Source organism: Protomyctophum parallelum (assembly GCF_964188405.1).
Source record: "Protomyctophum parallelum genome assembly, chromosome: 16".
In the NCBI taxonomy this organism is placed as follows: domain Eukaryota; kingdom Metazoa; phylum Chordata; class Actinopteri; order Myctophiformes; family Myctophidae; genus Protomyctophum; species Protomyctophum parallelum.
The window spans coordinates 35,904,703-35,931,504 of record NC_139711.1 but is presented as its reverse complement, the minus strand read 5'-3'; positions in this window follow the sequence as shown (position 1 = coordinate 35,931,504).

The following is a 26,802-nucleotide window of genomic DNA, read 5'->3' as shown; positions in this document are numbered from 1 at the left end:
TTTGGGGTCCCAGAGATACAAATCGCTGGGTCCTTAAAATGTTGTGCATAATGTGCATAATAATAATAAATAGTATGGATAGAAAAAGGCATAGAATACAATAAAATAAATTTGATCAGATCGGTATCAGACAGTAATCGGATCGGTTTTGATGATTTTAGATCGGTATCGGATCGGGAGTGGAAAAAGTGGATCGAGGCATTATGTAACATTCCTCTTCTACCCTGGATTTGAACACGGTTTCAGTGCAAGTAATGACATTTTACCATTGTAATAATAATAGCCTACTTGCTCAGGGGAAACATTGAATTTGTGTCAGATCCTGTGTCTCGGTGAGACATGACCTTTGACATGATCTAAATGGCTCAATAGAAGAGCAGAGAGACAAACTACAACCACCCCATTGTACAGAGTGGTGCTTTAAACCCTGTCCTCACGGAGGAAATTGAAAAGTACAGTATCTGCATTATGTTGGTAGACTCCAGAACCCTTGTTTAATAATGGATGCAAATTGTGGAAAATGCTCATGATTTATGTAAATCTTTACATATCATTAATTAATATTATGTCTTGGTGGGACTTGTTTGGGACTCGAAACAAAAGGTAAGGACTTGGTTGGGACTTGAAACAAAATGCTTAGGACTTGTTTGGGACTCGAAACAAAAGGTAAGGACTTGGTTGGGACTTGAAACAAAATGCTTAGGACTTGGTTGGGACTCGAAACAAAATGTTCAGGACTTGGACTTGCTTGGGACTTGAATGCCAAAGACTTGAGACTTGACTTGACTTGAGAGCAAAGACTTGAGACTCGACTTGGACTTGCAACATAGGGACTTCCTCCCACCTCTGGTATTTTGGCCCAACTTCACCTAGACTGTATTACCTTAATAAACATGGTCATGAATACTTTCTTCTTCCAGTCACTAGTTTAAAGTCTCATTTCTAATGTCATAATATTCTTTTTGGAAAATTATGGTCCCATTAATTAAAAAAATGACCATAAAGAAAAAAAAACATCGCGTATGTTCTGAGGGGCGTGGCTACCGTTACAGTCTATGATCGGGATTCCCCTCCCACTCGAGTCAAAATAAAAACCAACGGAGAAGAAGGGGGGAAGTCCCGCCTCGTTGTCTGGGCAGCCAATGGCCAGCTGGTCCAAAACGGAGCCAGCCAATGGCCAGCTGGTCCAAAACGGATCTAGAAAGATGGCGACTTACATCAGGAATTACCATATTATTACAGGCTTCATTTTACGTTCATGTTAGACCCGGAGAACGCTTTGTCCATATTTTTTACAGTCTATGGCAACACCCTAGGTTTGGCTTCACTTAAAGTTTTTGTACTTTTTCTGTTTTGTATGTGTCTATGGCGTTAACATTACTCTAATAGACCCCCAGATGTGGTTAGAATATTCAAATAGCATATGTCTTCGCTGTGTATTTTTGGTTTCTTCCTGAAAGCTGAAAGCATTTGAGTCAAAAGGCCCAATTAATTGAAAATACACCATGTGTGTGACATCATAACCCTAACCCCTCCCCCATTATCATACAACACTGGGCGAGGCTTAATTAAGTTCAGGTGGGTACTGCTAAGGTGATAACCAGGTATACTTAAAGGGACACTTCACCCTTTTTGTAAAAATATATATGTTAATGACGTTTAGAAGCTTTAGAACACTTTCCTGGGGGTCTTTATGTGTGTAATATGTGGGTTTTAGATATTTTAGATTGTAGCAGTGAGCTCAGTGTCTCTGATGTCATGGACACTGGGCTCACTTCCTTCCTGGACTACATGTTGTCTCAGTAAGACAGCTCTCCCCCTGTCCACAATGAGGAGCAGTGCGCCAAATAATTATGGGAATTGTAGTCCAGGAAGGTAGTGAGACCAGTGTCCATGACATCAGAGACACTGTGCTCACTTCTACAATCTAAAATAGCTAAAACCACATATTACACACATAAAGACCCCCAGGAAAGTGTTCTAAAGCTTCTAAACGTCATTAACATATTTTTTTTGCAAAAAGGGTGAAGTGTCCCTTTAATGACCTGTTGAAAACTCACATGAAAACATAATTTGAACACTTTCTGTACACTGAAAAATAAAATAGAAATAAGAAATAAATCTTCCTCCTAGTATAATCATAATATGATTATACTAGGAGGAAGATTTATTTCTTCAGGTACTATATTATAGTACCTGGAGATGTTTTATAGGGGGGCAGGGGGGGGGATCACAGCACTCTATCTTTAATGAGTCTTATGAGATAGAAGGAAGCTCTTTAGAAATTCTAAAGTGCCTAATTCAAATTTTGCATCAACAAAAATGTATAATTCGACACAGAGATCATCCATAACTAACCAGCTAGAAAAGATGGCGGCCATTTTGAATTTTCAATGAGAATGTTCAATTATCCCAAAAACACATTACCAAGTACGTATGGCAAATAAATTCAACAAATTGTGTCAGCAATATCATTTTATATCCATCACTCATTAGAAAACAGTTGTTGCTGGTGGCCATTTTGAAAAATGGCTGCCATGGGCGCCGTGATGAAAATTCAAGATGCCTCCACATCCAAATCTTTTGGTAATGCCTTTGGCTATAAGTGTACCAAATTTCATGCTTTTATCACAAACTGAACGATTCTTGTGTATTCAGGAGCTAAGCAGCCGCACTACAGGGGTCCCTGCCAACTCCTGTAACAAAGGAACTGGTTCAGGATTGGAAATCAGGCCGACTGCTCTAGGAGAGCGAATTCTCTCTGGTTATTAATTAACACGTAGGCCTAAATGATATTCTCACTGAGGGCTAGGATTTATTTTCATTTGTCTGCGAGTGAGCCAAGGCGAAGAATCCAGCTTGACACAGGCTACAGGCTGTGGTGGATCACCTCGGAGGAGGCAAATGTTTTGGAGAAGAACTGATGGATTTGGAATTGTTTGTGTGTTGGCATTGTTTGCAGGCTGATTGGGGCGAAGAGAGATGGTCTGCACAATTTGCAGTGCAAGGCCTGTAAGACAATACATGTTCACAATATAAAGCAAGCTATGCAGAATACCAAATAATGTATATGAGCAATGCAAAGATATTAAACTAGCCAGATGGGGAATCTGTTTTAGAGGTGACAAAGTTTACAGTATTTGGGATAAATTATGCTAACTTCAGTTCCTATTTCATATATAGCCTCCGCCGATCTACAAGCACAAAATGTGTCACAAGGCTATTTCCACTATTTTTTTTAAATGTATGGCCCAACATAGAAACGATTATACGACAATTATGATGATTATTTCAAATAATTGCTACCAGGCTATTAGGTATAATTTTGGCAGTGCAATGCATGCTTGATGCTCTGACGTCAAAAGGTCAATCCCAGACATCATTTAGGGAGATCTGTTTAGAGTGAGTGTTTGCATGTTGTGGTGTCTAGGGCAGTGGTTCTCATAATGTTTGGCTCAGGTCAACACTGTAAATAACTTTTTCATCCATGGCCCCCCTGAATGACAGTGTTACTGTAGCACCAACCAACGTTTCGGCAAGCAGGTTGCCTTCTTCAGGGTATGACCATACCCTGAAGAAGGCAACCTGCTTGCCGAAATGTTGGTTTATTAAAATGTTTATAGCATCGTGACTACGAGCTGTGCGGCCTCTTTTCTTATGTCAAAGTTTTATCTCCTGTGGTCAGCACCTCGCCCACTACTGGTGTGCGCTCCTTTCCGTTTGTACTGTAGCACCTTTCCTTTTGCCATTAACGGTAGGCAAATATAAAAATCTTTCCCCCAAAGATACTGTATGTCACGAGGAAAACTGGAGATAATATTTGTTTCCATTAGGACAGACTGAAATGTACATTTACACTTTAAAATGCTGAAGTTTAGCCACTTAAACCTAAGCATTCCTATTGTAGGGGGAACATTCACCAATGATAGCCGATCGACGTGAGCTTGTAAATCTGATATTTTTGGTGAAGTCTGAAAAATAACTCACCAAGTACAGTTTAACTTGGGTCCATTTTAGATAGAAGGTGAATTGATGAATTCCAAATATTATCAAAGCATTCTGAAGCACCTCGGGTACCTTGACACCCTCGGGTGACCCTTTCAGAAGCCCTGGTCGAGGGACATGTGAATTGAGCAAGTGTGATGTTCATTCAAAACACCATCAGGACCATTGTAGATATTTGCAGTGAAGCTCTTCCCAGTTACCGGGCCAGCCAGGCACTGTTCAGGGCATATCCCCATGCATGCACACAAAGGGATTGCAGCAACACATAAAAATGCTTCTGACATTATTGTTTATATAGACATTTATAAAGTCTTCACACGTTCACACATAAAAGCAGTTTCTGACATTATTTATATGGACATTTATAGTCTTCACACATTCACACTTTCTCTCATAAACAGATACAATGAGCTGTACGTATAGAAGATTTACAAACCCAGTCTGATCAAATTCCACATAGAAGCTAACATTGCATTGAGAGAGAACAAGCTGCTTTTCATGTGATTTCACTTTCAAACTCAAAACCCTTCAAACTGAGACATGATGTGTTATAAACATTATTTGGATCAACACAGTTGGGGGATGAAAGAGAGCCGCCATACATTTCTCTGTGCCTTTTAGTGGAGAGCTTAACCGTCTTCCTGCCATTGCCGAAGCCCTTCGGCAATCAAAGCCTCAATTTGATAATACACCTTGCTGCCATTGCCGTAGCCCTTCGGCAATTATACTTTTATAGTGCATATGATCGATCGAGCCATAATGCTACTCACGTTAGCCGGTTAGCTAGCAATGTTGTTAGCACTGCACTGGATCGTTCAGATTAGATCGCGGTCGCCATAAGAATCCATTCTATCCGTTTCTTTCAATCGCCTGTATCTCCTATTCCTTGTCCCAGATGGCATTTTTGGTCAAACCAGCGTTTCTTTGACGGCACAGAGCCGACGTTGTGCAGTGCTATATGTACCGGCATTGATTCGATTATGTAAACAAAGGTTGTCTTGGCAACGTAAAGCTGGCAGGGATAAGCTCACTTCCGGTTGAGGCAAAATGTGGCTTTTCAAAATAAGAGCTCAAATTAAAAAAATGCTGGCATGAATTAGGTCCTAATTTCTCAATAAATGGCAGCAGTAAAAGGGTTAACTTGCTTTTGAGAAATACTAAGGCTTAATGGAAGGGCTCCTAAAGAGCTGAAAGATGTTTATGTACTGTATGTGTTCATGCATTGATATTTATGAATTTGGATCTCAGCAACAAGCTTTATTCTGAAGTAGAGTGCAATGTGTGGATTTTTCAACAGTATTTCTGCTTAAATGCAAGACACAAAGAGATCGATTAGTAAGGGTACAAAAATAAATATATCAAAAACAAAACCATTATCTAAATGCCATTATCTTAATTACATGTAGCCTCTTATATTTTATTTGTTATGTGAAAAATAACAAACACACCATCCCAAGCCCTGTGAAAAGAACAAACAAAAGAATCTCCATGGAGATGTATTCTGGGCTGAGATCCTGGTAAAATGACAGTGAAATATGATACAGAGGAAGAGAACTCAGCGTCCTACGGATCCACAGTGTGAACACTGGCCTAGCAGAGCGCGGGGACCCCTGGAGATGTTGCCACTGCTCTGTGCAAATCCAATCATGAGAAGTTTTTTCTGAGCCAACGGGGACCATCACACCTGCTGTGTCCCCCGGGTGTTAACAGGAAGTTAGCCTCATATATAAAGTCGTCGATAGGCATTGTGCTCCATCGGGGGGAAATGACAGCATGTCTAAGGAGAGATTGCGTCCCTCATTTGACCCGCCGAGAGTTAATGCCATGTCATATTTCGTATTTAAGTAACCCATACATTAACAGTAACCCAGACAAGACTGAGCTTCTCTTCTTCCCAGCTAAGTCCTGCCCTATGCAGGAGCTAACTATTTCCGTAGACAACGCCCTGGTAACGTCTGTCCCAACAGCCAGGAATCTTGGTGTTGTCCTGGACAGTCAGCTCTCGTTCAAAGCTCACATCACAGCTGTCACTCGATCATGTAGGTTCACACTCTATAACATACGACGAATTAGACCGTTCCTCACCCAGGAATCAGCCCAGCTCCTAATCCAGACAACAGTCTTGTCAAAACTCGACTATTGTAACTCCCTCCTTACTGGCCTACCAGCATGTGCACTTAAGCCTCTCCAGCTGATCCAAAATGCAGCAGCTCGCTTGGTCTTCAACCAGCCAAAATTCTCACATGTCTCCCCCCTGCTCCGCTCCCTCCACTGGCTCCCGGTCGCTGCCCGCACAGAATACAAAACTCTGATGCTGGCATTCAAAGCAACCAAAGGTATGGCTCCCCCATATCTTACAAGTATGATTGAACCCTACAAACCCTCCCGCGCACTCAGATCAGCCAACGCAGGGAAACTGGAAGTACCCTCACTAAAAACGCCGGGACAACGCTCCACACGTCCCAAACTCTTCTCCCTTCTGGCTCCAAAACTGTGGAATGCACTTCCCATTGCAGTCAGAACTGCAGCATCACTCCCAATCTTCCGCCGTAGCCTGAAAACCCACCTTTTCAGACTCCATCATGGCCCATAGCACTTACCCTAACCCCTTAGATAGAATTTCTGTTGGCTTAGATAGCATTTGACTTAGACTTATAGCATGTTATGTAGACAGCACTATAATTGTATTGTATATAGTCATAGCACGCCATAGTACATATGTATAGCATAGTAGTGAATATGTATAGTTTATTATGTATAGTGTATGTATAGTTTCATCATATAGATATTCCACTGTTACCTTCTTAGCTTACGCATGTTTCATGATAAATGCTTTTATGTGATGTATTCCCATGCTTTTGTTCTTGCCTAAATGTAAGTCGCTCTGGATTAAGAGCGTCTGCTAAATGCCTAAATTGTAAATTGTAAATTGTAACCCTATCTTATGCTATCAGTTACTAATGCATTGTGGCTTTTTCTTCCAGGTTGTTTTACTGAGAAGTTTTGTTTGGTATTTGTGACCTTAACTGACTCCAAAGTTTAGATGCATGCCTACACAATGAGCATATGAGGGCTCAGGATGGGTTGTTGTACTTTTCACGTTCTCACATTTTACCCCAGTGACATCAGCGAAGTAAACTTTTCAGCACAACCATGGTGGCATTTACGGCTGCATTCTTTAAGCTACTTAAAGAAATGAGAAATAGAAGGAAGGGGAAGGGAATCAATGGTGGAGGTGAAAACAAAGGTGCATCTTGTGTGGATTTGGAACCCTTTTTGTGGCTCAGAACCTTGAAAATGCCATCCCATATAAGTATGATAATTTTGGTGCTAGGACATGAAACTATACGATTGTATTATTATATCGTCCGACCTCCGGCGTCTGTCTCACAAACATAATGCTGATACCTGTCTTGTTTGCTCCTCCAAGACAATGGAGGACTCGGATACCTGTGTGCGTGTCTCAAATAATTTACTCACTTGACAATATATATATAATGTTGGAAATCATAGATTCCAACATTCATAGATTTGTATCAGAAAATCACAGAAAGTGTTTTTCTATTGGCCTTATCATTAGTGTCCTGCTGTGAACTGTAAATCGTGTTCCAAACATTACAGCATGTGCACCGATATGCATTTGATCTATTTTCCATTTTCTTTCCAGCAAAGAGGTCAGTTCATTCCAATTATGATCTTATCATCCTGGACGGTGGAGGATGCATGTTAACCACTTCACTCATTCTCTGCCAAGCACGACGTTCACGACTTTTGTCCCAATGGCGTTCTCTGCCAAAGGACGAGTTAGACAACAAATGTCAGTGAACAGCACCATCTTGTGTAAAAACACACAGTTGCAGTCCCAAAGGAAACAGAACTATACGATCGCAAATTCACATCCTGATTCGGTCCCAGAGTCGGAAATGCAGAAATGGCTTTTTTTGTGCTGTGACACCAGGGGAAGCCATGTCCAAATTGAATAGTTTTTTTTCCTATGAACACAGCACAGGTGTCTGTGTCAGTGTGTCATAGTGAAAATAGCTGATTTACAAGCTCACAATGCATGTTGTGAGTTTGTAGATGTGCTATTTTGGCTTTTTTGGGGGGAGGGGAGTGAAGATTATTATTCCTAAAATAAGGTTGTGTGTGTGTGTGTGTGTGTGTGTGTGTGTGTGTGTGTGTGTGTGTGTGTGTGTGTGTGTGTTGTGAACATACGCAGCCCATTCCCCTCCATAGAAATACAGCCTGCACTACCGCATCAGCAGACTGCACATAAATAACACACGACGGCTGCCTGTCTACTCCTCTTTGTTGCGCGATGGTGATGCGCGGCACGGCGACTCTCTCTGCGCTTATCGATTCATCTCCTATGAACTCGAACAGCCGAGCTCCCTAGAGCTCCCTCCCATGGGACATGCTACATCATGATCATCGTCCTCTGATTAGACGATCAATCAGTCAATGCGGAAACCTCGGCGGTAAGGGAGAACCAGGAGCCATACATGAAGCCAGAGATTTATTTAGTAATAAAGGGTGAGTGACAGACACAGGCTGGAGGGGGGGGGGGGGTGGTTAGCCTGCCTGCCTGCGAGGAAAGGAAGTCCCCGTGTCACAAACAGAGACGTGGTAAATCGTCTGATGGTGATGGAGGTTTCGGCATGTGTTCAGAGGAGTGGTGCTGTAACGTATACCGTATGTGGGTGATGGAGTGAGGTATATTGCGCGTTCAAAGGATGCAAAGATTCACAGCATATGTGTCTCTTTGTATCTGAAGTTGAAGCCAGTTTATCTTTTTTGTAGCTTTGTATATTTTGCAGCAGCTACAAACGTCGGATGCATCATCGCATCTTTATGTCGCTGGCTTACATTGACAATGAATGGTAGACTGTATCTTTGCATCTGCCCGTGTGAACGCACCAAAAGTCTTTCTAATCTCTAATGGTGTCTCTATTGGCCCCCTCACTAGACACTAGAGGCATAGGAGTGTCCATTCAGTATCAAACTAGCATCCCTATTTTGGGAAAGGATTTAGATCTGTAAAGCTTGATGCGACGTGCTCGGAACTGACATTTTCCGTATGTTTGCATGACACCATCGTACGACAAACTATGACATATAAGGTTTACGTGATTCATGTCTGACCCCAGAGAGCAGGTCGTTGTGCACGCCACATGAAACCTCGGCGCCCCGAGCTGCCTTCTGGGAGTGTGAGAGACGATAGACGCAAGAATGTTTACGCTAATCCCAGAGGTTTCTCTCTCTCTCTCTCTCTTTCCCTCTCTCTGTCATTCACTCCCTCCCTTCATTGTAGCTCTTTGCCATGTTATCCTATACCTATTCCATCTGATCTGTGTGTGTGTGTGTGTGTGTGTGTGTGTGTGTGTGTGTGTGTGTGTGTGTGTGTGTGTGTGTGTGTGTGTGTGTGTGTGTGTGTGTGTGTGTGTGTGTGTGTGTGTGTGTGTGTGTGTGCACATGCATGCGTTTGGAAGGGGGGGCTTTCTTCTTTCTGTACTGCTCTGTTTATGTTACTGCAGAGAGCAATATGCTCTGTGACAGAACACCGTGTGCAACTGTTTAAATATGAACTGTTCTTCATTTGTGACAATGTGCGCAGGTATTTAGTTGCAGAAGTGTGCGTGCGTGTGTGCATGCGTGCGTGTGTGCGTACGAGCGTGCGTGCGTGGGTGGGTGCAGCTGGTTGGGCGCAGCTGGCAAATTTAAAGAGCCTTAAGGGCTTTATTCATCTGTTTTGTTGTGAGATGTACATCAAATGTCTCCTCGCCCTGTTTTTCCACGCCATCTCTCTTGACTCCCATCACAACCCTTTTGTTTTCCTTCATGCAGTTTTGCACTCCTATTTCTACATTTTAAAAAACCTCATTGGACCTCAATCCCCCCCCCCCCCTTCCACAGCAAAAACAATGCACTTCTTAGAGTATTATATCCACATAACGAAATGTAAAATAAAAATGGATGATAAAAAAATAAGTCTGCGGCAGCACGACGTCCGGGGCGCTCTTCGTTTTTGTTTTTAATGGAGAGGATGCGATGCCAATTTAGAATTCCTCTCGGCCGACCTGACGGGGCGTTTCTCAGCAAGACAAATGGATAATGGGTTCTGCCTGCCAGGTTAAAGATATTACGGCTAGGCAGGGAGAGCCCTGCCGCATCAATCTCAGCCCCCGCCCACAGGAGACTGTTCCTTTCGCTTTCCTGGGGATTCTTTATGGGACATAGTTGTATTTACCGAATACTGTAGATCCCATGTGGGCCTAGAGTTACAGAAAAGCCTCCTTTTTAACTGGAGGGAGGCCAATTAAAATCCTTGGATGGACCTGGATGGCATCATCTTCTGGGCTGGGAAACAATTTTTTCGATTATTTTCTTACATTACATTTTACATTTATTTTATTATTTACAAACATGCACAGAATCTCTGTACGTCTGCTATTCACGTATATACACGAATGGGTTCTGGATAACCGCTGAGTTCACCGTTACGCCCATAGACAGCATATATAGAGATCCGATTGTCCAGAACCAGAACCAGAAAAAGTGTTTAATTTTGTGACTATTTGCCGGCTTGCTGAAATGGGACACAAAGCCAGAGAGAGATGTGACTTAGCTTGCACTCTTCAAAATTGGCGTCAGATTGTTCCTCTCCTCTCTTGGACAGTTCAGCTGAAATGTTGACATTTCAGAACAATCACTACTCACTGGGACATGTGATGCAACACAGTATGTAAGGCTCCAAACTTCCTTCACGGTTCTTACTTTTCTTTCTGTCTCTTTCTCCGCTTGAAGCTTTCCCTATACCCCTTAATTAACCCCTGGGAATGTGGAATAATGTGCTGTGGCTGTGTGCTGGGTGAAGGAGGATGTCAGTACTGTTAGTGATGGAGTTCTACACCTCCAAGACCTTCCTGCTGCCAAAGTCATCACTGTTCTGCCACGTGAAACTTCCCTGAGGCCGTCTCCATGCTTAGAGACTGGATACGCACACACGCACGCACGCAGGCACGCATGCTCACAAATAGGGGAAATGAATACAGTAACTGGATCCATTCTTTCATTTGTATGACTGGATGACGAGAGAGAGAGAGAGAGAGAGAGAGAGGGGGACAGACAGACAGACAGACAGAGGGTAAGATGGAGGGAGTGGGCAAAGAGGGACGAGATAGTAAGAGTGAAAGGAGGAGGTATACGTGGGAGGAGGAAGAGGAGGATGGCGGACATCCAGAGTGACGGAGAGCTGAGTGGAAGTAGACTGTCGTAGTTTAGGCGAAGTGTGACAAGTGTCACCAGTTTGGTCCCCTTCCTTCCATTCCATTCCATTCCTTTTAGCTTTCTCCCCTCCTGCTGTGTGGGGGTGTGCAGTCCACCGCTCTCCTCGCCCGTCCCCAAGTCTCCCTGCAGCCAATTATGGCTGCCTGTCCTTGACAGGGAATGGCAGCGAGGGCCGCTAAACAGCGGAGCTAAGCTTATTTCAATAAGTGGGCTCAAGCATGCACATGTACTGTACATGTACAGTATGCACATCCACATGCACTCAGAGACACAGACCCCTTCAGCATACTACACATGCATCGATCAATACAGTATTATGCAATCCATCCAATCCAACTTTATTTATAGAGCACATTTCAAAACAACAGTGTTGACGGAAGGCGAAGACCAGATGGAAGACTTTCCATCTGTCAGCTGTTTTCAGTATGCACAATAAGGTGCATACTAAACAGTGAAGAGTTCCATGCCCAAACTCCAAGACGTACACCACTATCAACAACAAAAAAGTCTACTCCAAAATGCTCAAAACTAAAGCAAGCCACAGAAATGTTGGTATTCTGTTCTCTGGAGTGATTAAACACAACTGGAGAGGGAAATGGATTAAAAAAGTATCAGGAAATCCTAGGAGAAAACATCATGGCGTCTTGTGTGAGAACGCTGAGGCTTGGACGTCATTGGACCTTCGAACAGGACGATAAGAATTCTTCAGAGTTCAATAAGGCTTGGTCTCAGATGAGGTCCTGGAACATTGTAGACTGGAGTCTCCTGACTAGAACATCTGGTGGAACGTGAAGCAGAGGTTGCAGGACATTGGAGGCCACTGAATGAACTGGAGGCCATATTGCACATGAGGAATGGGCTAAGATGCTTCAGTAATGCTGCCAGAAGCTGGTGTCTGGCTGTGCATCACCTTTGCAACAGGTCATAACAGCAAAATGGTGTCTACTAAGAAGTTAAGAACTAACTTCATGAAGGGATCGAATAATTCTGAACCATCATTAAAAGTAACATGTACTGTATCCATATCATTACACTACTAGACCACCAGAGTATATTACTTCTAACCGTGTTTGGTTTAATATTTGATTTGAAAAGTCAGGGCAACACGTTTAACCAGGGTTTAGGCATTCACCTGTCTGTATACTTTGATCTTCGCCAGTAGAAACATTAGGACTAGCTTTTACACAATCCATATCTGAACTCTCATAGCATCAAAATCCTTTAGCAACCTGTCTCCTTCCTCTTGTCTACATCTCGTCTTCATGACTGAAATAAAATCAATAAATGAAATCAATTTGTATGTATGACTTAGCAAGCTGAACATCCCCCACACACACACACACACACGGTCATCTACCTGTCAAAACATCTTATATGTCTCTATTTTGATGTGGCATGAGTATTGTAAATGATCAGCACGTACTGTACCTCACACAACCTTCCTGTTTGTTTTATACAGTACGTGTTGTTAATGGGCGAATATCCTTTCCGCCTGCTGCTGCTATTTACCCATGCCCTGCATTCACTCCGCTGCCTCGCCCACACACGTTGGCACGTTGCTCATGGTCAGAGGTCATAAGTGTTTCGGCGGTGAGCGGGAGGGAGGTTAATACATGCTGGAGAGTTGTGTTGCAGCTGCCTGTTGTGTAAGAGTGGAGCTGAGAGGGAGACCTTTAGGCCTCGGCTGTGTACAGAACCACCGGCACATGCTGCTGACTGTCTGTTTAGCGTAGGTGGGCTGAGGAGATGAGTGTTTTGGCACGTACGTTCAAGAGAGATCTAGCTATCTAAACATGCCAATAAATAATGAATCATTATGATTGGAGGTCAACAATGTTATATAGGCATTTTGCTATCTGAGTTACTTCCATGTATACCACCTATTTGCTATTTACGTGGCAGCTGACTAAATCAGCACAGCTAAAGTTTCACTGCGCAATATGAACTGGCACTGCCTTCGGCCGCCTCACTACTTCCGTGTCAAACATGTATAGAATTCATAGCCAAGGAGACACTGGAGTTTATCCGTGCACAAGGGACCCAAACACCTTTGATGGTTCACAGAGTGACAATGTAGCAACATACCTTCTGTATTGTGAGCCAACTCTCTATACCAGGGGTGCCCAAAAGGTAGATTGTGATCTACCAGTAGATCACAAAGGCTGTGCACTGACTGTGCAGGTAGATCACATGACATGCCCTAAAATATCATATCATCATCATCATACTATAATTCAGTCAATGTCTGTCTGAATGTCTGTATGTCTGTCAGAAACACTGCCGTATCAACTCACCGCCTGCACCAATCGCTCCCACTTTTCACACAGGCAATTCAATTCAATTCAAAGGGCTTTATTGGCATGAGAAAACATACGTTTACATTGCCAAAGCAGAAAGAACAGTACAACAATACAGCAATACAATCAAAACAAAAACAAAAATTATGTACTTTGTCAGATTCTTCAATAGATCAACTTCTATGTTCAAGATCACTCGATGCAGGTATAGTGCAGGCATATACACAATGATTAGTCTTTACGGTGGTTGTGTTCCATTTGATATCCTTCTCCTATCACAGCAACTCACAAATCTTGCTGCTGTGTTTGCACATTGTTGTACTTCGCCCAGCAGATATGGGAGTTTTTTGTCATTGGTCATGTTTTCAAAATCTCCGTGTGTGGTTGTAATCTGTGGGAAGTATGTGTCTCTGATGTCTTGGTACAATGGACAGATGGTTAGGAAGTGTAGCTCGGTTTCCACTTCATTTAGTGTGCAGTGGGTGCATAGTCTGTCTTCTCTCGGGATACAGGTCTGCCTATGACGGCCTTTCTCGATCGCGAGACTGTGCTCACTGAGTCTGTACCTAGTTAAGATTTTTCTTTGTTTTGGGTCGGTCACAGTGCTCAGGTATTCTGCCACTGTGTATTCTCTGTTTAGGGCCAGATAGCATTCTAGTTTACTCTGCTTTTGTGTTGCCACTTTCCAGTGTGTCAGATAGTTTTCCTTTTGCTGTTTTATAATTTGGTTTAGTCCAATGGGTTTTCTATCTCGTGGCTCTGTTTGTGTTTGTGCCCGGAGTTCCAGGGCCAGCTGGCTGAGGGGGCATCTCTCTAGAGTTTCACTGTGTGTGAGTGCCTTGTTATGGAGTGCATCTAGGTCACTTTCTTTTAGGTGGTTGTAGAACTTAAGTGCTCTCTTTTTTATTTTGATTATGAGTGGGTATCGTCCTAATTCTGCCCTGCATGCATTATTTGGTGTTTTTCGCTGGGTACGGAGAATGGATTTGCAGAATTCTGTGTGTAGGGTCTCGGTTTGGTGTTTATCCCATTTTTCAAGGTCATGGTTTGCTAATGGTCCCCAGATCTCGCAACCATAGAGGGAAATTGGTTCTATCACAGAGTCCAGTATTTTAAGCCATGTTTTAAATTTTAATTGGGATGTCTATTTTGATGTTTCTTTTGATGGCATAGAATGCCCTTCTTGCCTTGTCTCTCAGGTCCTTTACAGCTTGGTTGTAGTTCCCTGTGCTGCTGATGTTTAGGCCAAGGTAGGTATAGTTTTTAGTTTGTTCTAGTGGGATTGTATTTAGGAAAAATTGGTGGTTTTGGCGGCTGGGCCTTTTTTGAAATATCATGATTTTAGTCTTGGTTAGGTTCACTGTCAGGGCCCATGTCTGGGAGAATTTGTCTAGGAGATCGAGTTGCTGCTGTAGTCCTTCCTTGGTTGGGGACAGCAGCAGCAGGTCATCTGCGTAAAGTAAGCATTTGATTTCTGTGTTTGCCAAGAGGATGCCTGGAGCTGTAGATTGTTCTAGCGTTTTTGCTAATTCGTTGATATATATGTTGAAGAGTGTTGGACTCAGGCTGCATCCCTGTCTAACTCCACGGCTTTGGGGGAAAAAGTCTGTGTGCTTTTCGCCTATTTTGACTGCGCATTTGTTGTTAGTGTACATTGATTTTATGATGTCATAGGTTTTCCCCCCAATGCCACTTTCCAACAGTTTGTACATCAGACCCTCATGCCAAATTGAATCGAATGCTTTTTTGAAGTCGACAAAGCAGGAGAATAATTTGCTTTTGTTTTTGTTTATTTGGTTGTCAATTAGGGTGTTGAGAGTGTAAATGTGGTCTGTTGTGCGATATTTTGGTAGAAAGCCAATTTGTGATTTGCTCAGGACATTGCTTTCTGTCAGGAAATTTAGAATTCTGTGGTTGAGGATCATGCAGAGTATCTTTCCGAGGTTGCTGTTTACACAAATCCCGCGGTAGTTATTTGGGTCATATTTGTCTCCACTTTTGTGGAGTGGCGTTATCAGCCCTTGATTCCATGTGCTGGGGAAAATCCCAGAGCTGAGCACGATATTTAGGAGTTTTAATATGGCCAGTTGGAATTTGAGGTCGGTGAATTTTATCATTTCATTTAGAATTCCGTCTGCCCCACAGGCCTTCTTTGTTTTAAGTGTTTTTATTTTGTCTTGTAGTTCTTTTAGGTTGATTTGGGAATCTAGTGGATTCTGGTAGTCTTTTATGGCTGACTCTAGGTTTTGTAGTTTATCTTTTATTTGTTTTTGTTCTTTGTTCTTCTCGATTGGGCCAAAGAGGCTAGAAAAATGGTTTACCCATATATCTCCATTTTGGATGGGTAGTTCGTCCTGTTTTAGCTTATTAAGTCTGTTCCAGTTTTCCCAGAAGCTGTTTGTCTGTATGGAATCCTCAATATCTTGCAGTTGGTTTCTAACGTGTTGGTCTCTTTTTTCTCTTACTGTGTTCTTGTATTGTTTCAGTGTTTCCCCATATTGGAGACGTGTGTTGTGGTTGTCTGGGTCTCTGTGTTTTTGGTTTGATAGTTTCCTTAATTTTTTCCTGAGATTCTTGCAGTCATTATCGTACCATTTGTCATTGACCATAATAATATGGAGGTCTTAACAAAGCCCTTTTTCCAATTTAACAAATTATAAATGAATAATGAATTTATTAGTGAATAAAAAATGCGAAAACGGTACCCAGGGCGCACTACCCCCCACGGCCCGCAAGTCAAAAAAGTGTGGGCACCCCAGCTCTATACAATGTTGTTTACATGAGGGGTTCCTCTGTGACAGTAGTTCCAAACACATTAAGGTATTAACTTGTGTTGTCCAAATGGCTATGAATCTGTCAAACATGTTGCCCTCAAATTTTGAACAGTGAACACAGTGTCCTTTGCTCCAGGTGGAAACTGATTTTCTGCTATTGACCTCACTACATGCAGCGGACGGACGGACGGTTCTAATTGACAGACAGACAGACTCAAAAGGAGTGGAAAACAACAACAACAACAACATGCAGAATAAGTAATAACAGGATAGATACTGTATGTTGTTTTTGTTCTTAATTTTGTTCTTGTTGTTTCGTTGATTTGTTTACAGAAGTCCACTCATAGCCTGGTGGCGTGTCGGCAGAACACTCCAAACTGTCAAATGGACATGTTGTCTGGCCCTCCGTGACAGCGTTATCAGAATATAACCTCTCACCGCTCAACTCAGTGTTCAAGTGTTTTGTTTACTTGCTTGTGGCACCGTCAGTTTGTTTTTATAATAATGTGTGCTACCTGTATGCACCCATATGATAAAAGAGATGGAGGGAGAGAGAGAGAGAGAGAGAGAGAGAGAGGGGGAGAGAGAAGAGGTGAGAGACAAGAGAGCAGAAGTGTATATAGAAATAATGGACAGGGAGAAGCCTGCAGAGAAAAACAGATAGATAGAAATTAATAAGTGAAAATCTGTGTTTAACAGCTGTGGCATCGCTCTGCTTCTCTACATGTCCTCCTCCTCTCGTCCCTCTCACTCCCCGTTCTAATTGCTCTCTCCCTGCAACATGCAGCGTGGCACATGCTCACCATACCCAGGATGCCTTTCTATCAGCAACGTTGATAGCACCAGATGTGTTTGGCCGACAGTCTAAAGCAAACAGGGTATCGAGAGCCATAAGGCGCAGACCCCTCAACGGCCCCGATATGGCAAACGTCAGCAACTGCTGTGCGGTCTGAATTATGTAGAGAGGATCTCGCTCCACCCAATCTATATTTCATCCACAACATCTCACAATCTGGCGCCTTCTACCGCAATGGTAGCTTGATCATTTATAAATGTAAACCATATGGCGTCTGCGTTTTGTGTGTGTTGTTTACATATGTAGCTTGTTGTTTTGGTAATGCACCAGGTAGGCATGTGGGGGTTGGACGTGATCTCTTTATTTTGACTCTGGGTACTCTGTCTTATTCTGTTGCACTCACAATGAGGGATAACACGCATGCACGCACGCCTACAGGCAGGTGACACATTAAAAGAACAACCTGAATACCCAAGTGGAGAAACATAACGGATGCATCTGCTTCCATGCCGATGTAGTGCATGATACAAATAGGTAATTCATTATCCTAAATCATGCGCTGTGGCATGAATTCCGAACAGGATCACTAGTCGACTTACATTTTGGATCAGCATGGAAAGGTAAAAGCATATCTAAGTGATATCTAAGTATGAAAGAGGGTTCGCTATTGTGGGGATGCTGGCATAGGCGGGTAAGAATATGGTTTGACCCCAAAAGAATTGCAACAAAAGGTTTCTCAACTTTTTTTTTGTAGTATTAGGCGTCCTTAATAACATACTAAAAGTTTACCAAAGTTTGACCACCCGAAAGGTGTTATTTTCAAGATGGCCGCCGCAAGTTCTTAAAATACCATTACTCCTCCATTATTCATCCTAGAAAAAATATTTTGGTGTCTAACCCTATGTTTTGGTTATCTAGGAATCCAATTAGCATATATAAATTATATATAAAAGTACAATGATATATTAAAGCAATTGTTTATAAGGTTATAACAGTGTAATTGTTTCCCTTTTCTATAATGCCGTACTGCTGTATAGGTGAATTCATCACCTATACACAATTCACATTCTGTTGACGCTTTCAGGAGATTTATTTTTATACCATAACAATAAGGAATATATTCATTATTACTGGGTGGTACTGTCATGTGACATTTGTAAAAGCATGGCTGCCAAGTGATAGACTGCATGGGAATATTACACAAATCATGGAAAACATTTACAGAGAAATGTCTGCACTATTTTGTTTGTAAAGGTGTCTGGCAATAATAATAATAAAAATAAGTCCCGGGACAAACATTGGGCCGGGACAAACATTGTGAAAATAGGCAATCTATAAAAGCTCACAACGCTGAGTGTCTTTGCACACTCAGTCAGTAGAACCAAATGGCCACTTGTCTGGTCTATGGGGAAGATGGACTCCTCAGTGGGGATACAGTGGAGAGAAATGGCCCCTCATGGGCCTAGAGACTAGAGAGTCAGTACAGAGCTATCACACATGTATCTTGGTATATAGGCAGGTGGTGGAGTGTCGCATGGATATAGGGTTCAATTATGCTTGTCACAGACATCTTCTTATTCCCGAGACTGTAGTAGTTGTGTGTGTACAATTAATTTCACATTTACTTTGTGTTTGGTACTGCTGACAATAACCTTGAGCCCTGGGCTCCAGTCTTGGTCTCCCCATAGAATCCCAATCTAACCTCCCTCCACGTTGTGTCCCTGCTGCTATCCAACAAACAAGCATTGCTTTCTGCATATAGACCTAATGGTCAGACTGCATGTTTGAGGGGTGCTAGGCCCTCCAATGCATGTCTTCTTAAGTCATGTGGCAGCCAAGACTATGGACTTTAATGTTTGTTTAGGGTACTAAACTACATGGTACTAAATTACAATGTATAGGACGACATGTGACCGATATAAATACAGTGGGCGCCCCTCATTTCGTGATTATTGCATTTTTGTACTACAGTAGCTGTTCTAGAGAGGGGAGAGGACATTCTGCGACATAATGATCAGTCACTGGGGGCCCCCAGTAATATGAATGGTCAGCCACCAACCAGACGCCGACTCTCCTGTGAGCCAGTCCGACATAGGGACACCCCTGTCTGAAATATCTCTCAAGCTCTCAAGTGCCCCATAGCTTTAATGGGACATGTATGAGCGACCTCGGACATGCAGAGAGGAGAAGACCATGAGGGTCTTCTTAACTTTGCTCTGCTGTGATCCAAGTCCCCAGGGAGAAATCCAGTGACCCCCACTCCCCATACTCCCCTGTACCCACCTGAGGGGAACCCTAGGCCCACTAAACTCTAGACCGGACCTTACCTTCTCACCCAACCCCACCTATCATACGCCCCTCTGCACCCGGTAGACTTAGGTTCTGACTACTCTGCACTAAGAGTAAATAGAGCGTCGCAGTCCCGCCCCCTCGAGAGACCCGGAGAAGAAATCACTGTTCATTTTCCTCGTAGACTTTTCAAAAAGTATTTATTTAAAGACGTTTACGGCGCGGACAAAGCCAACTCTTGTCGTGACAAATCATGACAATAAACACAATGTTTTGGGCCAAACAAAGAATTAGAAAGTAGAAAAAAAAAAACACTTTTTCTTCTTTGTAATTATTTGTTTGGTCCAAAATATTGTGTTTGTTGTCAGGATTTGTCACGACAAGAGTTGGCTTTGTACGACGCTTATAAGGTCTTTCAATAAATACGTTTCGAAATGTATGGGAAAAATGCATTGGGAATTATTTCCTGGGCCTGGCGTCGTCATGAAAGGCGACACTCTATAATGCAAGAAATTAGTTTTGGGTGGGGTGTATAATGATATATAATGATATATAATTAATTATTTACAGTAGTTTGAGCCAAAGTTTATCCACCGAGCTATCCAAAACGTTTCAATATTGCAATCATGTAGGCTATTATCTATCAACTGACAATATTCTCTGCCACAACCTTCTGAATTACTGAAAATTGTGACTATTAGTTTTGTTGTGTTTTGAGGATATCTCGAAACCTTATTCCAAAAAATATATAAATATTCAGACATTTATTAAATATTTAGTTTAGTTAACTTGAAACTGGTGACTATTTCAGAGGGTTTTAACAGTCACAAACACAATATTGGATTTCACAATTATCTAATTGTATCTCTGCAATAGTTCAATGGACTCCTAGACCCCCAAAACATAGGGTTAGACATAAAAAGTACTTGTATAGGATGAATAATGAAGGAGTTAGGCTAATTTTAATGGTTTTTAGGCCATCTTGGACGCCATCTTGAAAATAACACCTTTCGGGTGGTCAAACTTTGGTAAACTTTTAGTATGTTATTAGGGACACCTAATACTACAAAAAACTACTGAGAAACATTTTGTTGCAATTTTTGGGGGGTAAGGTGCTTTTTTTTCATAGATTTACTCGCCTAGCAGGAGCTTCAGACACAAAGACTGAAGAAGGGGGTGTCATAATGAACCCCCTCGAAATATACTTCTAAATCTAATCAGTGTTTCTATGTTGGAAGAAAATGATTAGTGGTCACATCCTGCCATTCTGTTTTGAACATATGAATGGATACATTTGGAAGTTCTTGCCGGTGGGGTTAGGGCCAAACCTGTTATCTTAAACTCTACTAATTGTTTCCCCCTGCGTGAGCGCATGTCTCTTTCTTCGTGACAGTCTCCATCAGGCATCCACATCCCAGTGAGTGACAGTGTACAGTATATACACTCCTCCCATCCACCCGTCCCTCTCTTCTTTTATCACTCCACTTGTCTCTGTTTCGCTTTCTCTTTTTATTCTCTCAACTCTGTCACTCTCCCTGTCACACCTGGATACAATGATACATGATGGAGGAAAGCCCTCTTCCAGACACTCCTCCAGACTAGAGCATTCAGTGAACCACTTAAACGCTCAGCTAGTCTTAGGTGGTCTTTACACAACAGCGGTGTTCATAGAATTTTTTTCCCCAGTTTCATCTGGAGATGGTCGCCGTGTAAAAGAGGCCTTAGTGAAACAGACCGAGTTACTGCACTTCGAAAGCTTTTTTCCGTCTACATGAAATGTTATTTTCCTGTAAAACTGGATTGTTGAGTGTTGACCTGGTCCCGTTTTTTGCAGAGTTGAATTAGCACTGCAGACTGCAGTTTAGAAGTGAGCCACAAGATTTATGTGAAAATGTATCATTTTCACATACTATTCCAGACATTGTTTAGAAAACATGTACCAATTAACAAACAGCTGAAAACGTGCTATATGTGTGCTAATTGCAAAGAATGCTATAGCAATTTTCACTTTTTAGTCAATACGTTCAAGCAAGAACATGGAAAGGCTGTGTTATCAACACTGATGAGCAGAAATCTTGTATCTCCATATTTCATCTTAAAGAGTTAGTTCAGATTTTTTGGACTTAAAGCTGTAGGAAAGCTGTTCTCCTCGTGTTCCCCTAGGGTAGGTACCCTTACAAAAAACATGCAGTATACTGCCTACCCCTGGCCAGCCGGGGCGCCTGATGGAGGGGAAAGGAACTGGTTGGAATAACGTGTTCCTTCCACGTGCTACGTCCAACCGGGGAATCTCCCCTCTGTCAGGTGAAAAGAACTTGGACTTGGACTCCTCATGCAGTGAGATAAGCATGAGGTCAGTCCGTTGCTCTTCGTGGGATAAATCGTGGGATAAAATAAATAAATAAAAAGCTGTAGCAGTTTCTATTAATGTTAGTGGTTGCACAGGTATTAATTGATTGCCTGAGTCAGGTGGGTGTGAATATTAAGTAGTTCCGGTCATTTGGTCGGGGTCTGGGGACCACCCATTAAAAATGAATTAATCCACAAAACGTGGAGCGTCATTTGTCATTTGTGACCTATTAAGAATTATAGGAAACATCTGTGCATGAGCCTCTTTCTCTCCATGGCAATTCTGGGCTTGCTGTAGCTCGGTCTGTAGATTGTCCACCTGTCAGTCAGAAGGAGGCTTAGCCAGGCTTAATATAATTGCCACACAGAAATCATGGCCGTATTAATTACTGCAGGTTCACTTTTTAAGACAACACGAAATGGTGTTTTTTTAAGTATTTATTTTACATTTTGTGACGTGTGTCCTAGTGAAACAGGGGCATGGCGCATTAGAGAAGGACGCCTGGGATACAGACGGTTACAGGTTTGATTCCTGGCCTCAGCTAAACACAAAGCTATAGCCTAATTAGAATACAATTGTCAGGCGCAGCCCATCAATAGAGGGTGCTAGTGTAAATTGTAAAATGTATAATTTGCCATAAAATGTCTAAACATAATGCTGTGGGCACAAAAATCATTACTATTGACTCGCCATGTTAGGTTTTGCACATGCGTGTACAGTTCACTCTTCAATGCAAGTGAATGGGGCCAAGTGAGGTTTGGAACGCCCAGCGCGTAGAAATCCATACGCATAGAACTGCACTGACTGCTGCTGCTCTTTACACCTGCTGAGCTTCGCTTTCTGTTATAGTTGCTGTGTTCTGCTTCGATGAATGACGGCATCGGCCACAAGTGAGCTTGTAGAGCGGTGATGATGTTTGACGTGCGATACCGCTGCGTGTCAATATAGTGTAAACCAAACTTACTGAGGCATGAAAAGCACCACAACTCACTGAATTCTCAGCCGGTTTAGACACATCTTGGTTTGTATGAGTAAGATTGTGATCATCATCATTTTTCGACCGCAGTCGAGATTGTGGATTTCACAATATTTTACGCCAGACTTCCCGGTCCTTCATTGTCATCCCCAGTTCTTGCTTCTTGCTGTGTCCCTAGCGATGACATCAGGGAACGACAGTTTTCTACCTCTGGTCTGCTTTGAGACAGGACTCCAGAGAAGAAGGGAAGATATAAACTCATTGTCAGCTCTGTAGCATTGGCCGGCAAACTGTGTTCTTCTGGATCGGACTAGTGAAGAAACACCGGGAAGGTTGCCGTATATTAGATTAGTCAATGGGTGGCTCGCTTCCAAGACAGATTTTGCGCTCTCATTAGAAGGCGGGTGTAAGTGCCATCCAACCGTTTCTCTAGTTTCTTTGAAGGTGTCCATGTCTCGGAGCCATAGAGTAGAATCGGCTCAACGGACAATCTAAATATTTTTACTTTTAGCATCTTACTAAACTGGGATGACCAGATCTTATGCATGTCATTGCAGGCTGACCAGGCCATACCCTTCCTAGTTTGAAAGTCCTTTTGGGAAGAAGATATATATGAACCCAAATACTTGTAGTCATCAACCAATATATAATATAATATTTATATAATTATATATGAAAACAAAACAACTTTTAGTATGTTGTTATTGCAGTAAATGGATACGGATCATATAATGCAGCAGTATTCTATTAGCCTATAAGTGCAAAAAGGTGTAGTACTAGCCATTAATCATGTCTGTCTTTCACAAATTATTGACTACTAGTACTATAGCCTAGTAGGGCCTATCAAAATAAACTAGTGTGATAACAGTACATTACAGTTATTGTTGGCTTAATTTTTGGTATAGTACTACCTGAGGGAAAATCCAACAGTGACAATTGTTTCTGTTCTGTAGAGTTAGCAGACAAATTGGTAACAAGAGTTTTAAATCTGCCATTATAAGCACCATAATAAAGAGATGCGTTTTAATATCCACAATCCCTCTGAACTCTGCTCAGCTGTTTTCAAAGATCATTTGTAAATTGCATGGTATTCTTTCTCTCAAGTTCAGTCTAAATGTTTCGTTTCTATATGGCTTATTGTGCATATTGCATTGATTGGCGCATGTACAGCGGCTTTCAGCTATATTTGTTTTTTTTGTTTTAATAAACAATGCCCTATTTTGACTTTGTCGTAAAATAGTACAAATTGCAGCATTTGTCAATATGCTTTATTTTGAGCCAGTGCTCACCAGATCACCGTCATACACTATAGGTGATCTGAATGATATACTGTACATACTGTAGGTCCTACATTATATTATTTCTAAAGGTGTTTCATTATTTCATAGACATGTCAGAGCAACACGTTTACCAGGGTGTGGGCATTCACCTACTGTATCTTTTTGCTTTGATCTTCACCAGTTGTTGGACATAGAATCATTATTAGCCTACTACCGTTTACAAAATCCATATCTGAACTCTCATGGCATGAAAAGCCTTTAGCAACCTGTCTCATTCCTTTCGTCTACATCTCGTCTTCATGACTGAAATAAAATCAATAAATGAAATCAATTTATATTTATGACTTAACAAGCTGAACATTGCCCCTACACACACACACACACGTGTGCGCACAGCGCACACACACACACACACACACACACACACACACACACACACACACACACACACACACAGTGTGCAGCGGGGAGTTGATCAACAGCATAACAGAATACTGAGACCAGAATTCTGGGAAATGGTGTACTGAGAACATTATCAGTTTTTCATGTTGTTTTGTACACTGTTTATTCGTCTGTGTACACACACACACACACACACACACACACACACACACACACACACACACACACACACACACACAGTAATTAAAAGACTGTTATGGAGTTGCACACAGCCTCTCCTGTGGTGACACCTTTGATGGGCTAATAATCAGTTTCACCAAACCCTGTTCGAGATGTCACATATTAAATATGCATGCCACCATAATGACACAGGCTGCTTAATTAAATGAGAGTAATATGGTGTTATTTCACTGGAACGGCAGCATGAATTCTTAATGCTAGTTATGGCACCAATTAATATCTCCTCACATACATGCAAATCTCGCTAACATGCAAGTCTAATTTGTCTGTTTTGTGCTAACAATGCAATTTCAGTTCAACGATTATTATCTTTCAACACGTCATTACGTATAGAAAAGTTTAGCTTGGCATCTCTGCTAACAGCATGGGGGGAAGTGTTGCCCTGGTTCACTCTACCAGCATTGGTGTGAATGAATGAGAGAAAAGACGAGAGCTGTGGAATCGTTTCAGTTTTATGTGAGTCAAATACTCCAATTAGTGTTTCACAGCACATATCACCTTTATTTTATTTTTATTTCTCAGGGACAGTGCTTATTAATAAACATTACTGTAAACTATGCCAGAATTAGCCCGGAGGCTAGTTTTCATCCATCTATAGTCCCTGGTCAATTGTAAAGAACCAAGAAACAAATGTAAAACTAGAAAAGTGCACATATCTCTGCCAGGCTGGGGTTACCTAGACTGGGGTCCAAATATGCTTTCTATGACATAGGCAGCTCCCGGCAGGATCCGCCGGGACTCGGAGCTGCATGACATGAGACTATAATTAACTAGATAAAGTGCCAATCGGCACAGGTCTCCACCAGGATTCTTCCTCAGCCTAGTGGGAATATGCGTGCACAGTTTCATCGCAATCGGACGCTGCGTTGACTCGTGAGGAGTTGTGGCCATTTGCTACTCCTGAAAACTGTAGGAGCCAATCGTAGCCAATCAGGATGGAATATGAGAAATCAAACAAACCTGTGTTGATCACATGACTATGGAGATCATGTGTACCGATTTGCGTGAAATTTGGATAAAATCTGAAGGAGTAATAATAGAAAATGTGTTTTACATATGTGGGCCTCCTGGTGGCGCTATAAAGAGCAGATGTGAAAAATTCCAGACAAAGGTTTTTCCTTGGCCTCTAGGGAGTTGGCATACAAAGTGATCCACAGATTCGTGCAGTTAGAGGTAAAAACACTTTTCGGCCAGTTATAGCGCCACCTTGAGGCTGAGTTGAAATTGTTCATGTGGCATTTCGTCCTCGGCCTAGTGGGAATGTGGGTGCACAATTTAAAGGAAATCATGCGATGTGTTCATGATTTGCAGCATTTTGTTTGAAACTGAGCACTCCTGTGAACTTTGGAAGCCAATCTTAACCAATCAGGATGGAGTCTGAGAAATCTGAAAGACCCGTTTCGTTGAATGGCTCTAGAGAGACTGTGTACCAATTTGCGTGATGTTTGGACAAAATCTGTATGTGTACTGTGCAAAAACTTGTTTTGCACAAAGCGGCCTCCTGGTGGCGCTATAACAGGCCGTTCTGGAAAGTTTGGGGCAGAGGTTCATCGTTGGCCTCCAGGGAGTGTGTGTGCAAAATTTGGCATCGACCGGGTTAACGGTGGCCGAGATTAGCTGCTAACGGACGGACGGACACACGGACGGACGGACGGAGTGCAAAACATACTCTCCCCACATGCCTTCGGCCTGGTGGAGACAATTAGAGAGAGAGAGAGGAGTGTGTGTGTGTGTGTGTGTGTGTGTGCGTGGCCAAGTGGCCAAGTGGTCCAGCCGCATGCCTTTGGCTTTGGCCTGAAAGCGGGTCGCGTGTTCGAGTCCCGTTCATAACGACCTTTGCTGCATGTCTCTCCCCTTCTCTTTCTTTCCTGTCCATCTTCACTTGATACTATCCATAAAGGCAAAAAAACTAATATAAACAAAAAAAAGATTCATGTTTTTATGGAAGGGGATACTGCGCACTGCAAACATTTTTTGAGACTGAGAGTGTGCATGTTGACTTCTTCTTGGACATGGTGATCATCTTTTCCATTACCATCAGCTATTTCTTCACCTCTGGCATCATCATCATCATCATCATTTCCCTCACCTGCGATTGTAAGATTT